We start from the raw sequence: 15,199 nt of genomic DNA, 5'->3' as shown, positions 1-15,199 counted from the left end.
CAGGAAGGAGTAACACCCAATGCTGCAGAGAGATACCAGATGATGGACTCTCTATTGGCTTTCCAATTACAGAAGGGCATTGGTAGAGTAGTGGGGGAGACAGAGGAGACCTGACAACTGGGGACCCCAAGTCTGAAGCATGAATGATGCTAAAGAAGTAAAGAGTCCAAGCAAGGTTTACTCTCAAGATTTGTAGGGGGGAACCAGGACATAAAGTATAGCTAGAGGAGATTTGGGGCTTGGGTATAATTTTTTTCTCAAGTTGGGAGAAACTTTAACATGTTTACAGAGGAGAAAGAGCCAATGGAGAATTAAAGATGGGCATTGGATGTTGAATGACAGCATGAGTTTTGTTTTTGTTTTTGTTTGTTTTTGGAAGTATTTGGAGGACACAAGAATTCACATGGGGGAATTAGCTCTGAACAAAACAAAGGGTGGGATGGTTGATAAAGACAAGCTCATAGGTGCTGTGAGAAAGAGGAAGTTAGGGGTTTGTTCTTGATAATCACAGCTTTCCAGGAAGTAGGAAGATGGTGAGGGCGTTTGAAATGTTTTGAGGAGAGGAGAAAGATTTCAAAAAGCTATCCAGCAAATAGGTGGCAAGCTGAATAAGCAATATTGGGCATAGCTCAGTCTTCAAACATATATTCATTCATGGGGATTTTTCCAGCAGTTCTCAACAACTTGACTGTGAGAGCATCCATAGATGGTTGGACATGAGCTGGAGATTATGAAAATTTGTTGTGGTTCTGAAGCTTTTCAAAATACAAAGTTGAAAGAATAAACTCCCCTATACCCTTAGTGTAAATTCACCAATTATTAATATTTACACATTTGCTTTATCATTTTTATGCATGTAATATGTATGTTGTTGAACCATTGGAAAGTAAGTTAGACTTTGATTGTTAAACATTCTAGGATTTATCTCCTGGAAACCATGATGTTCTTCTACATAACAGTACAATTATTACTCAAGAAATTTAACATCAGAACAATACTATTGAATGTATAGTCCATATTCAGGTTTTTCCAATTGTCTCAATATTTTTAAAAAAGATTTTTAAGTAATCTCTATACCCAGCGTGGGGCTTGAACTCAAAAATCCCGAGATCAAGAATCACATGCTCTACTGATTGAGATAGTCAGGTACCTCTTTATAGCTATATATTTATTTATAGCTTTAAAAAAACCCCAAAACTCTCCAGGATTCATTAGACATTGCATTCAGTGGGATTTTTAATCTCCCTTAATTTGGAAGAATTTGTTAGCACTGTCTTTTGTAACATTGATGTTTTTGAAACCTATAGTCTAGCTGTTTTTTGAATAACCCTCAACTTTTGGTTTGTTTCCTTATTATAAACTTGGGTTCTGTGTTTCCAGCAGGAATACTATATATGTGATGTTGTGTCCTTATTTATGCCTTGTATCAAGAAGCATATGCCAATCTACCCTATTACTGGTGATATGAACTATCATCACTTGGTTAAGGTGGTATTTGCTAGGTTTCTCTGCTGTCAACTTATGGTTTCCCCCCTTTTTAATTAATAAGAAATGTGTGGGGAGATAAATGCTTGGGACTACATGGACTGGAAATATCCTATTCCTCTCCAATTTTCACCCAGTAGTTTTAGCATTCATTAAGATTCTTGCATGTATCAATTTTTATGATAGTTATAAATATTACTTTTCTAAATTACTCCTTCTATGCTTATTAGCTGATTAGGCTGTAACTTTGGAGTTTGATTTAATGCAAAGGCAGGGTGTCAAGATGAAGAAGACCATGGAGAGAAAATAGTTGTACAGTCTGGGCTGGCTAATGAAGAAACTAAAACCAGCGAAGCACACACATATGTATCAGTGTATGTGTGTTGCTGCAGAGTAAATATGCTGGGAGAACAGAGAAAGCTGAAAGCATCAGAAATTGTGATCAGAGACGGGGATGCTGGAGTTTAAAGTTTCTTAGGGTGGAGCTGTTCCAAGCTGTTGAAGGTCTAGGAGGTTGCCATGGATTCAGAAGATAGCTTGAGTGGAGAGATTTTTTTCATTAGGAGTAAGCAAAAGAATTCTAAGAACAAAGTATTGCATAAATCACCCACATAGATGTTGAATTGGCCCAAGAAGATGGGGCAACTAGAGGGAAAATTATATGAGCCGAGTGCCAAAGCCCTTCATTGTTCAAAATCTATAGTGAATCAGTCTATGGATGATGGTGTTGGGGGTGGGAAGAGAGTAGAGGAGCCAGATGTCCTGGGTCCCAAAGGAGATGTTTTAATATGTGAGTAAAAGAGCAATGATGTAGCAGTGGGGATAGGGTTAAGTATCATGCTGTCTTTTTAACCTTTTTCAGTGTGGCATAGCCATTGGCAAGTATACCTCCTCCAACCAAGAGGCCCTTGGTGTGGGGTATCTTTGAGGAGAGCAAGGCCTTTGAGTAAAGGTGGAGAGCTGGAGAGAGCTTTGTAGAGGAGGAGAGAGAAGCAGGCAGGACCTTGCTACAGTGGAGAAGATCAGAGTGCACAGGGGAAAGGGCAATAGGATAGATAGCCATAGGAATAGAGACTAAGAGGAGATGGGGAAGCTCAGGGTAATCTGAGAGGAGATTACTTTTCAGGATAATTAAGGATTGGAGGGCAAAAGATGAAAACAAGATACAGGGGGGTTTGAGTTTAAGTCAGGATTGTTCCTAGACCTTTAGGGCATCTGTGAGCCCTTTTTCTGTAAAGGACTGGCAAGCAAATATTTTCAGCTTTGTGGGCCAAACAGATTGCTGCTGTTGTAGCATGAAAGCAGCCATTGGCAATATGTAAATGAATGACAGTGACTAGTTTCCAATAAAACTTTATGGCCACTGAAATTTAATTTCGCATAATATTCACATGCCACCAAATATTCTTGTTTTATTTCTCCCAAACATCTAAAAAATGTAAAACCTTTTGCCCACAGGCTGTACAAAAGGAGACATAAAGACTCATTTGGCCGGTAGGCTGTAGTTGGCTAACCCCTTTTGTAGGGTAAAGGTATAGGAATTTATGTTAAAGCAGAGACTTAGGAGTCACTAGGGACATTTTGGGAGGGGAAGTAAAATATATCTTCTGATAATCACGAGTAATAGTTGGTAAAGTCCATGGACCAAGAGTTTAGGCTATCACGCTGCTAACTCCCAAAAGGAAAGGGAAAATGTAAGATGAACAATAAACAATATGATGATGCAGTTATGCAATTAGTACAGAGTTCATTGTTTTAATTCTTTAAATGCTTTTTAAAAATCTGAATAAAAAGCAGATGAAGGATTGAAAGCCAAATAATATATGGTGCCCTAGTTCAGTTTTCAGATAATCAGTATTTCTTCTGTTTTAATCCTCTTACCTTATGGATCTCTACATCTTCCTCAGTTCAGTTTATCCAGATAATCACTCTGGTTTCCTCTGGGGTCAGGGAAGTAGGGTTGCCAAACTACCCCGGGGGTTCAAGAAGGGACCTGGTCACCTAATTGCCCTGTATGCAAAATGAAGGCTTTCAACCAGTGCTTTCTGGACATCCCCACATTCCACTTCTCGCTCTCTGGTACCACCGAGTGTCCAGACTCTCAAGACATATTTCTCTACTCTTAAGTCAGTTACCACTCCTGCATTTGCTTTTTGTCTTTGAAAATCTATTGACCTCTTTCAACTGTGACTCCTGTCTCTCTCTGATGCCCTTGTTTTGGCAGAGCTCTGGGAGGGAGAAAATAAATGAGTATAGTCAGCCTGACGTATCCTTTTACTTTAAATGAGTGGCTGGTATTCCTAAATTATGAAAAAAAGCCTCTACCACTTTCTCTTTTTCTTGTAATTTCTTGCCTATTGCTGTCAAATTTTGTGATTAAAATTTTGATCATAGTAGGAAAAAATAGATACCAGTATCTGGCATTTGTATACTACATTATTTTTTCACTCCAAAGGTCAGCATTTGGTCATTGCCAACTTGGTTTTTTTTCATGCCACATGAAACAGGAATGAAAATCTATGCCATTGATTATATTTTAAATCACTTCTGAATGATTCTGGTTGCTTACTAATAAAAGGTGAATGGGTTTTTCCCTCCCGATCTTTAATTGTGCTATTTTCATTTCAGTTAGGCACTAGACACTGAATTTTCCTACTTAAAAATTAGAAATTCTTCTTTACACTTCATATAGTTTGAATTATATCCATACATTTTATTATAAAAATAGGAAACACATAGCTGCTTAAATGAAAGGACCATCCTCGCTTACTTCTTTGGAAGCCAGAAGCAGCCATGTTCTCCTGTCTTTTGTTCTCTTGATCCTTGATATACGGTGAAGCAACATGATTATTTTGTTGCACTTTCTAAAATGCGTGTAACAGGAAAACTTTACCACATAATGTAAAATATGTCAGTAGAGGAACTACATATACCAAACATTGCCTTGTGAGCTTACTATGTTCACCAAATGTCAGTCAGTTGAAGATAGAAGTGGACAGTTTTGCTTTGGGAGAAATAATTTTCTCATGGAAGTCCTGTTTGAGGAAGTGATACCTGGATAGAGAAGTCATTGCAAATGGTGACAAGTGTAGGGGAGGGGGGAGAGCCCTGTGAACCAAAGATTACAGCCTCTAAAAATGAAGGGACTCTGGGGGTGCCTGTGCGGCTTGGTTGGTTGAGCATCTGACTCTTGATTTCCGCTCAGGTCATGATCTCAGGGTTGTGGGATTGAACCCCTGCATGGGGCTCCGCTCTGGGCGTAGAGCCTGCTTAAGGATTCTCTCTCTCTCTCTCTCTCTCTCTCTCTCTCTCACCTTCTGCCCCTCCTCCACCTGTGCACACATGCACACACCCTCTCTCTCTCTCTCTCTCTCTCTCTCTCTCTCTCTCTCTCTCGAGAGAAGGGACTTGGAGATTGAGGGAAGGCCAGCATAAGGCCAGTGAGAGAGAGGTTTGGCCAGAAGCCACGGACCTCGAAAGAATCAAAGGTTTATTTATGTTTTAAGGTGTTACTTATATTTTGGTTAGAGAAAATGAAATCTAAACACTTATTGAATATTTGCTGAGTTGAATTCACTAGAATATTTTTTCAAATTGTATGGTTTAAGTCTGTTAAGCAGAATGTAAACTGTATAATGTGATTGCTTCTTTTGGCTGCTTGCATCATGAAAGAACACTGGCTTAGGAGTCTGAGGGAAGATGTGGGTTGGAGTTTTTTTTGTTTTTGTTTTTGTTTTTTTAAAGATTTTATTTATTTATTCATGACAGACACAGAGAGGAGAGAGAGAAAAACAGACAGACAGAGGGAGAAGCAGGCTCCATGCAGGGAGCCTGACGTGGAACTCGATCCCGGGTCTCCAGGATCAGGGCCAGGGCTGAAGGCAGTGCTAAACCGCTGAGCCACCTGGGCTGCCCTGGGTTGGAGTTTTGTCTCTACCACTTCAACCTTCACAGGTGAGAAAATGAACTGATAATGTATAAGGGAGAAGTGACAAAAAGAGTTAACAAAAAAGCAGAAGGTAAATACTAAGACAAACTATGGTGATAAAGATTAAAACATTCTCATGATTTCTTTCTCCTCATTCCATGCGAGTAAGAATAGAAAAATTTTAACCAACTTCATTGAGGTTTACTTTACATATAACAAAATGTACGTATTAGAAGTATTAGTATTTGGTGAAGTATGACAAATATTTGGATCCATGTAATCATCTCCCTGATCAAGATATGGAACATTTCTATTACCTTACAGCATTCTCTCATGCCCCATCTCCATACGTTCTAGGAAACTACTGATCTGTTTTTTATTACTATAGATTAGTTTTTGTCCCCCTAAAGTTTCCTATCAATGGAATCATATAGCATTTTATGTATGCTTTTTAAACTCAGTGTAACATTTTTTAGATTCATCTATGAGATAATCATCAGTTTGCTCATTTTTAACAATTTATTTGTTTCCAGACTGGGGCTTAATGTGAATCTTTGTGTATAAGTCTTTGTACAGATAAATTATTATTTCTTTTTGATAAATACCTAGGGATTGCTGGGCATATAATAAGTATATGTTTAACATTAAAAGAAAAAAACATTAAAAGAAACATATTTTGTTTAAAAATTTTATTTATTCATGAGAGACACAGAGAGAGAGGCAGAGACATAGGCAGAGGGAGAAACAGACTCTCTGCGGGGAGCCCAATGTGGGACTCGATCCCAGGACCCAAGCATCACGCCCTGAGCCAAACACAGATGCTCAACCACTGAGCCACCCAGGTGCCCCCGTAAGAAACTTTTAAACAGTTTTTCAGAGTGGCTGTACTATTTGACATTCCCACCATTAATGTATGAGAGTTCTAGATTTCTCATATCCTTGAGAATGCTTGACATTGTCAGTCTTTTAAATATTAGCCATTTCAGTGGGTATATAGTGGTATTTCATTGTGATTTTAATTTGTACCAGTCATTGGTGAAATGACATAGAGAGTCATTCATGTACTTACTGGTCATTCGAATATCTTCTTTGGTGAAGTATCTTTTCAAGTCTTTGCCCACTTTTATGGCATTATTTATTGTATTATTGAGTTGTATGCCTTTTTTAAATATTCTGATACAAGTCCTTTGTCAGATATATGTATTACAAATAGTTTTCTCCCAGTATGTGACTTGGCTTTTCAATTTCTTCATAGTTTCTTTTGAAGATCCCACGAAGATCTTATTTTTGGTAAAATCCAGTTACTAATTTATTCTTCCATGATTGTTGCTTTTTGTGTCCTTACCCAAGCAGTCTTTGCTATTCCTAGGTTTTCTTCTAGAAGAGTGCCATCAAATGAAACTATTATGTGAGCCACATATATAACTTTAAGTTTTAAGTAGCCACATTAAAAAAGTAAAAAAGAAAACAGTTCAAGTTAATTTTGATCACATATTCTATTTAAACCAGTATATCCAAAATATTATTTCAACAAGTAATCAATATAAAACCACTGAGATATTTTCATTCTCCTTTTATCCTAAGTCTTCAAAAGCTAGACTATAGTTTATCCTTATAGCACATTTCAGTTTGGACTAGTCACATTTTAAGTGTTCAATAGCATAGCTACTAACTACTTTATTGGACAGGGCAGTTCTAAAAGTTTTTTTCTTATTTTTTATTTAGGTCTGTGTTCTAATTTGATTTGATTTTTGTGTATGATGTGAAGTATAAGTTTAAGGTCTTTTTTTCTCCATACAGATAACCAGTTCTCACATCAGTTATCTTTTCCACCGAAATTATGTTGTACCTTTGTCCAAGATCGATAGATCACATGTGTGGGACCATTTCTGGACCTCATATACTGTTCCATTTATCCATACACCAGTACCATTCTGATTTCATTATTATGGCTCTATAGGTCTTAAAATTAGGTAGTGTAATTCTTCCAAATTTGTTCCTATTTTCCCTTTTTGCTACTCTAGGTTCTTTTCATTTCTATATGAAGTTTAGAATCAGCTTGTCAATTTCTACAGCAAAACTGACTGGGATTTGTCCATTATAGAAGGTTGAGAGATGCCCCCCCCCCCCCAAGATATGCCCATGTCCTAATCCCCCAAACTGAGAATGTTATTTCATTTGGAAAGAAATGTTTTTTTGTAGATGTAATTAAATTAAAGATCTTGAGATAAGATCATTCCAAGTAATTCAGGTGCATCCTAAATCCAATGGCAAGTATCTGCTAAGACAGACACACAGAAGAGAAAACACATCACACACAGAGGAGTGGGCAATGTGACAACAGTGGCGGAAGTTGGAGTGATGTGGCCAGAAGCCAAGGAAGCCAAGGAAACCAGAGAATGCCAAGGGTCTCCAAAAGCTGGAAGAGGCAAGGAAGGATTCTCCTCTATAGCCACTAGGGGGAGTGAAGCCCCGCTGACACCTTGATTTTGGACTTCTGGCCTCCAGGACCGTGAGAATAAATTTCTTGTTTTAGCCACAAACTTGTGGTAATCTATTGCAGCAGCTCTAGGAAACAAAGATGTCCATTATCAGGCTGAGGAAGTTTCTTTTCTCTCCTGGTTTATTCCCCCCCCCCCCCAAGAATGGGTGTTGGATTTTGTCAAATGCCATTTCTGCATCAATTGAAAATATTATTTTTTCTTACAATTTTTTAACGTTGTCATAATCTATATACTCTGCTCATATGGTATTGATTTTAGCCCAATCATAACTGTTACCCCTAGTAACATCTGTTCCTAAAAGTACTGGAGTCTGACATGTTATATCAAACTGTAAATATGTCAGCATGAATCTTCTTGCTTTATATATTCTAAAGACATTTTAAGTCATTGAAGAGTCTGCTTTCAAGAATCTTATTCAAGCCTCTATCTCAAAATGCTTAGAAGAATACAACAGAGATCATGGAATTTATGCTGAGTGGTTTACTGTAACTGGGACCACACTCGTAACCCTTGAGTCCAGTTTGGCCGTGAGAGAGAGTTCATTTGGCCTTTGTACTGTTTTCAAAATTAGGAAATTTTATATTAAAACACTAGATATCGTGCTTGTCTGAATTATACAGATTTGGCAACAGTGCCCTGAATTCCAACATGGCAGTGATTGGCCTGAGCTATATAGCATCTGCCCCTTACACAAAAAATGTTCTTCTCACTTTACTATAATCCCATTCTTCATTGTTTTAAACTTCATAGAGATTTGAGTTTGCAATCACTCCCCAGAACCTTTTTTGGGGCACATCATACGTAATACAGAGGCATGTGTCATTGAAGGAAGGCTTGGGGAAGAAGAAGATGGTATTACAGTTACCAAGTAAACATACAGATCTTTAAAGAACTTTGTGGGAATGACTTGAAGATAAAAAAAGATTTTCATATAATTCATTACCGAGACAGACACTCTGATCAACTGACTTATGGATAAATATGGCACAAACACTTAAATCAAAATTAAAATTCTAAACCATGAGATGAGAAAGTAAACTCATCTGCTGCAACCAAAGAAGGAAGTACTGTACAGCCATATATATGACATATGATTTATTTATATTTTTATGATTTTATTTATTCATGAAAGACACAGAGGCAGAGACCTAGGCAGAGGGAGAAGCAGGATCTCTGACGGGAGCCCGATGTGGACTCGATCCTAGGACTCACGACCTGAGCCAAAGGCAGTTGCTCAACAGCTGAGCCACCCAGGTATCCTGCTGTACAACCTTGTAATGTAAACTGTGAGAAGGGATGGCAAAGCAAAGATATCAGAGATCCTGTTAATTTGTTGTGACTATAACCTATGCAAGACATACTGAGGAAAAAGATGATCAGACCAAATTTTCACAAATGTCCTCCAGTTGGGAGAGAAGTCAGCGGCATCCTTGTAAAACATCAAGGAATCTTTATGTACCACTGTTGGATTTTGCCAGAAGCAAGAAAGTTTGCCACCTCCTGGGGTACATTGTTAAAATGGGCAAATGAACCAAAGTTCACAGATAGGGGATACTCCTGGGCTGGTTTGAAGGAGGGCTGCTGAGGATTTAAAGAAATTTCAGAAGTGATGACTGGCTTCCCCCAGCAAGGTCTATGCTCTGTTTCAGGCTGAGTTCTACAACCTTCCATCATCCCTCCCCTCATCCTAAAACAGGTCACAGAAAAGTAGATAGCACCAACACTCAGCCCTAAAACTGAAGCTCAGGATAGAGAAGACGGACACATCTCAAGTGAAGAGGAAAGTGTACCAGGAATTCACTCCTAGCATATTAGTGCAAATACAAGGTCTGGTATTAACTTGGAAGGATAAACAAGATAAAAGATATGACATAGCTGTTATGCAAATATGCTATATAACATGGGAGTGGGAAGCAAGGAAAACAGCATATAGAAGACAGACCAAAAACCAAGGCTGGAAGAAAACAACCAATGAGCAGAAATTTGTATTCCTTATTTGTGTTTCACATTACAGAAAAAAAAAAAAAAAAGATACAGATTACTTACAACAGCTCAAGGACAATAAAAGATGAGAATGTGATGAAAAGGAAATTGCATGGCTAAGAAAATTGAGGATCAAAACAACATGATTTTAAAATGAAGTAAACTAGAAAAAATGAACAGAATATTTTTGAGAGAATCAGAGTGAGTGCAAATCACAAGAAAATGAATGCGGAAGGATAAAAAATCAAGTATAACTAGTGACTGAAGTAAAAAAAAAAAAACCCAATTGATGAAAGATAAACTAAGATGTATGATAGGGATGGGACAGTATATCAAGAAAAGGAGAATGGATTCCATAAACTGGAAGATCATACTATATACGGGGGGAGGGGAGGGGGGGACTGATATTGAATAATTGACAGAGACATAGCGCGGATAAGGCTGTAAAGAGTTTTAATGATAAAAAAAAAAAATTCTTAGGCATCCAAGTAGAAAAATCAAATCACGTCCCAGAGAAGTATTGCATAGGATTCAGATCTCTCCACAAAATCTGATTCTCAAAAATCAATGAAGCAATTGCCTCTTTGTCCTTTTAGGTATTAAAGAAAGGTGCGAATCCAAAATATTTACCCTTCTCAGTTTATGTGTAGAGCTTAAAAAAAAAACAAAAAAAAAAAACAAAAAAAAAAAAACCCAGATAAAACATTAGGGTGCTCTCTGACCTCTCCTTAAGAAGAACTACTTTGAAAAAGAGCAGGCCATTAAATAAAAATCAAGAATTTAGGAATGCGTAAGTTCTGATGACTACTGAATGCATTTAGATACAGAATCAAGACTGAACATCTGGGAGAATAAGGTGGGAGAACACTTGTAAACGTTCTGAGGGCGAGTCAGCCAGAGTCATATAAGCAGTGGAAGTTGGAAGATCGCAGTGAAGGCGGGTGGAATTGTTAGGATGCTATTAACCTTGTATTATTTCGGAGCTCTGGGACTCCCTGAAATATGTAGCGAGTTCTTGTTGCCTTTCACTTAACGTTTTCATAGGTCTTTTTTAGGAACGTGTATCTTGTAGGGAAGGAAGCGACCGCTGGAGATCTGCGTCAGTTTCTTTTCCTTAAATTCAAGTAACATGAAAAATCGCAAATTGCTTAACGCGTACGTAGGGTCTGACTCCCTAACTGCAAAAGGATTCCCGTCCGATGTCTGTGTGCCTCCGCGTCTCGCTCTGAAAGACGGGGCTTAGGCACTCCTGCCGGGCTCGTGCCGAGGACCACGCTTCTTCACCTGCGGAGGGCTCCCCACGGTGCCCGGCTCCCTCTCAGTGGCCACGGCGAGGCTGCCATGGCTCCAGCGCTGCCCGGGGAGGAGGAGGTGAGCGAGTCTGGCTCATGGCAGCGTGCTCCTAGCATCTGTCGTGTTTCTCCTCTACGGGCTGGCTCGGGGCGGCTCATCCCGGCGGGGCCCCGGGCGGGCAGCCTTCGGGGCCGCGCGGGTCTACCTGCGCCAGCCCCGCACCTGGGCGACCCCGGCGGAGCCCACACGGACGACGCCATGGGCCGGGCGTCCGGGCGCCGGTCCTCTTCCTCCGCCCAGGCCGCCGACCCCCCGGCTCCCCAGCGGGGCCTCCTCCTGCCACGTGACGCCCCCGCCAGGGGCCCCAGCGCCCTCCTCGCGGACGCGCCGTTCCGGCTCCCGGGCTCCGCCTGTGCGCGGCCTCCTCGGCGCAGCCATCCTCGCGGCTGCCGAGGGCGGCAAAGCCCACGGCATCTGCCATTTGTCATTCAGCCCGTCGGGACCGCCCCGAGCCTTGATTTAGACACGTCTGGGGCGTCTTCTGGCCTCAGTCTCCTGGCGGGCGGACGGACGGACGGACGGGGCGGCTCTCCTCCCAGCCCGGCGGACCGCGGGCCTTGGCGCGCGGGGTGCTTCCCCGGGTCGCCGTCATGGCCGCGGAGGCGGCGCGCCCGAGCTGCCGCGCCTGAGTTCCGGGGGGCCCGTGACCCCGCAGGGTAGGTGGCGGGGTGCTCGCGGCCCGGCTGTGGGGGCGGCGGGGCCCGCGGCGGGCCTGGGGGCGGCGGGGCGGCGGGGCGGCGGGGCGGCGGGGCGGCGGCGTTGCCGCGGCGCGAGGACCGTCCCGGGCTGCGTGCCGCGCCGGGGAGGGTGTGCCGGTGCCGCCGCCGCCGCGCCGCGTACGTGACGGGGTCCGGGCGCCTCAGGACCGAGTGTGAGACTCCGGCGGTGTCACCGGCCGAGCCAACTTGACTCGAACAAAACATTCTTTCAGCCGGTCGCTTCTCGTGCCGCTTTCTGAAGCGTCTGCGTGTATATCTGGTGTGCGGCAGATAGGCTTGATTTTTGAAGACTGGCACTCTCGCCTTGCCAAGAGGCCAAAAAAAAAAAAAAAAAAAAAAAAAGTCTCTTAAAAGTAATAATGTGACTAAACACGGAATGTTTGCATTTACCTTCATTATGGGAAATGGGATTCGTGTTATGCTTTAATATGATGGGCTCTGTCAGAGGTACCCTTGAAACTATTTAAAAATGTGGGCTTCCCCCCCCCCCCCCCCACCCCACCAATTTCCTAGATTAGAATAACTAACTGATCATGCAACTTTGGTTGTTTGGTCTCAAGCATCAAACTTTAAGGACAGCGGTGGTGGGAAGGGAGGGGGGATTTTTACTCCTTAATAAATACACTGCTGTAATTTGGACTCCCACCGCCCCCCAACAAATGTGTTACTTTTATGTTTTAGGAAACCAATAAAAATTAAAAATAGAAGCACTCAGCTTAGGTCCTCCTTCTTCCAGGAATCCTTCCCTAACCCCTCCCTCCCCAGGCAGCATCGGAGGCCCCTCCTGTGAGCTTTCTGGGGCCTCGCTGAGGTCCGGGTCCCTTGTGTCCTCCCCACCCCCCTGCGTATTAACCCATCCGTCTCGCGGAGTCCAGTGGATACATAGCACATGGTAAGTGATTAATGCTGTTCTATGACTGAAGGAGAAGATAAAACCATCTTTAAAATGACAGAGTGGTAAATTTGTAGGCACTCAGATAAGCACATTTTTTTTTTTTTTTTTGTTAAAGTTTAAGGATCTAGAAAAGTTGACCACGTCCGATGTTCGTGTTCCTTCCACGCTCTGGCAGTTCCACCCCTAGGTATTTATCCTCTGGAGCGATGTTTTTCGGAGTTAGAAGCCCATCTTAGTCGTGAAATCAGTTAAGTGGATAACGATCAGAATTGGTAAAAACACGAAATAACAGAGAATAGAAAATAGCAGAATGTGTCTCAGGTCATTGGGTATTTGCTTCATGAATTTTTTTTCTTTTTTTCCCCCTCTCGGTTTTATACACACACAGATGTGTGTCATGATGTAAAACGTCATTCCTTAGTATGAGTCATGGTCAAAAAAGTTTGAAAGCCACTGCCCTAGATAAATTTTTATACATATACACAATCAGATGTGTACAAGAAGGTTTACCGTAGTGTTACTTGTAATACCTCAAAGCTGGAAGCAACCTTCATGTCTGTCTGAAGGAGAAAGGTAAATTATATTCATAAGGTGGGAACTATGCAGAACAGTGGTGAATGAAGTAGTTTTGTGTCTCAACATAAATGCGTCTCAATAATCTGGAGCCAAAAACAAAAAACAAACCCCCAAAACCAACCAACCAAACAAGTTGTTGAAGATGATATCATTCAGTATTCTATGAGAAATTCAGAACATGGTAAAATAAAGCTGTTGTTTTAGAGATGCGTATATAGGCATTAGAAGTGGTAAAGAGAAATTGTGAATAAATTGATACCCCTAAAAGTCAAGCTGATGATCTCTTAGGGGGTGAAAGGGCGGTTGCGATTCAGAAGGGACATACTGAAGACTTCTGGGATGCTGGAAATGCTTTATCTCCTGACCTGGGCAATGGTTACATGAGTGTTTGCTTTATAACTCTTTGTTAAGTGATACATGTAATGTCTGTATATTAAGTTTTCTCCAAAACCTGTTAAAATGTGGGTGTTGTGAAATGAAGAAGTCTGAAGACAGGACTCTATAGTCTATTACTCATATTTGCTAGCTTTTCTTTAAAAAGAGAAAAGTTGTGATCAGGAAAGGTACCTAGGGAATTTACACAGGAGCCGTAATGTTTTATTTCATAAACTCCGGAGTGGATGCACTTGTGTTCATTAAATCCTTTATGGGTTTTTATATCTTAATTTTTTTTAAATAGAAGAAAAATAAAATCAATCACAGACAATATTGTGAACTTTTGGTATGTTTGCTTTCTGAAAAGCGACTGTTAACGTATTTTTTACAGAATTGAAATTATATTTTCTGTAGTAATATAAGCTGGAATAAAGTGCTTTTAATGAAAAATGTAAATACTAAAAAGCGTATAAGGACCTGGTGGACCTTCATGGACCTTCACAAAGGATTTTTAAATGTTAACATGCTGTCATATTGACTTCAACAGTTTCAATTCCTCGGTCACTCTAGGCCACATTCCAAGTGCTCAGTAGCCACACATGACTAGTGGCTATTATATTTTACTGTATTATTTTATATTACACTGTACTATATTATATAACAAAACACTTGCATCATTGCAGCAATTTCTGTTGGAAAACATTGTTCAAGGTACAAATCCTTTGTTGGTTATATAAACTGCAGACAATCTTTTCTTTGTGCTTTTGTATCTTAAGATATTCTTCTCTATTATTAGGGAAATGTGTTTTGAAATTTTTTTAAGTTTTAAAGTTTCCATTTTTTTATACATGTAGTTCTTTAATTTACCTGACTTGTATATGTATAGGTACCTATTTTTTAAATTTATGTTGTGAGATCAAGAAGAATTTGTTTTCTTTTTCCCATGTGGAGTGGCATTTATCCCCGTACGAGTGGTTGCAGTGCCATCTCCGTCCTATACATATTGCCTAGATATGCTTGGGCTCATTTCTGGGTTCTTTACTCTGGTCATAGCTTGGCCTCCACAAATACTACACATTTTTATTTAGTGTTGCTATTTCTATATATTTTTTCAGTCCTAAGAATTAAAAAGTTTTTCATTATAATTTTTTTCTTTCCCCACAAGATTTTAGAAGCATTTTCTAGTTCCAAATGTGGAAGGTTTTGTGAGTTATCCTTTTGTTATTGATTTCTAACTTACACTGTAGTCAGCAAATGAGGGCTCTATGCTACCGATTCTTTGAAATTTGAGAATTGCTTTGTGGCCTCATGGTTAGTTTTTCAACTGCGCCTTGAATGATTGAGAAGAATATGTACTCACAGACTTTTGGGGCAAGGTAGG

At 40.5% G+C, this 15,199-nt stretch overlaps 1 protein-coding gene across 20 annotated transcripts in view; it reads left to right on the top strand.

The window, feature by feature from the left end:
* The window catches only part of PLAGL1 (PLAG1 like zinc finger 1), a 110,532-nt gene that overhangs the window by 26,369 nt on the left and 68,964 nt on the right, over positions 1–15,199 (top strand). For 10 of the 20 annotated variants that reach the window (XM_038526246.1, XM_038526243.1, XM_038526247.1 and 7 more), the window contains exon 1: positions 11,590–11,909. The exons of 3 other annotated variants lie outside the window; for them this stretch is intronic. The gene's annotated coding sequence lies outside the window, so the exon portion shown is untranslated. Of the gene's footprint in view, positions 1–5,354; positions 5,440–11,028; positions 11,272–11,589; positions 11,910–12,849; positions 12,865–13,036; positions 13,055–13,093; positions 13,115–15,199 lie in introns of those variants that run through there. 7 more of the 20 variants (XM_038526237.1, XM_038526244.1, XM_038526234.1 and 4 more) reach the window with 6 other exon arrangements.

The sequence above is a fragment of the Canis lupus genome, chromosome 1, assembly GCF_011100685.1.
Source record: "Canis lupus familiaris isolate Mischka breed German Shepherd chromosome 1, alternate assembly UU_Cfam_GSD_1.0, whole genome shotgun sequence".
Classification (NCBI taxonomy): domain Eukaryota; kingdom Metazoa; phylum Chordata; class Mammalia; order Carnivora; family Canidae; genus Canis; species Canis lupus.
Note: the sequence above shows the minus strand (reverse complement) of the source record. Positions and strands in the feature narration are given on the sequence as shown.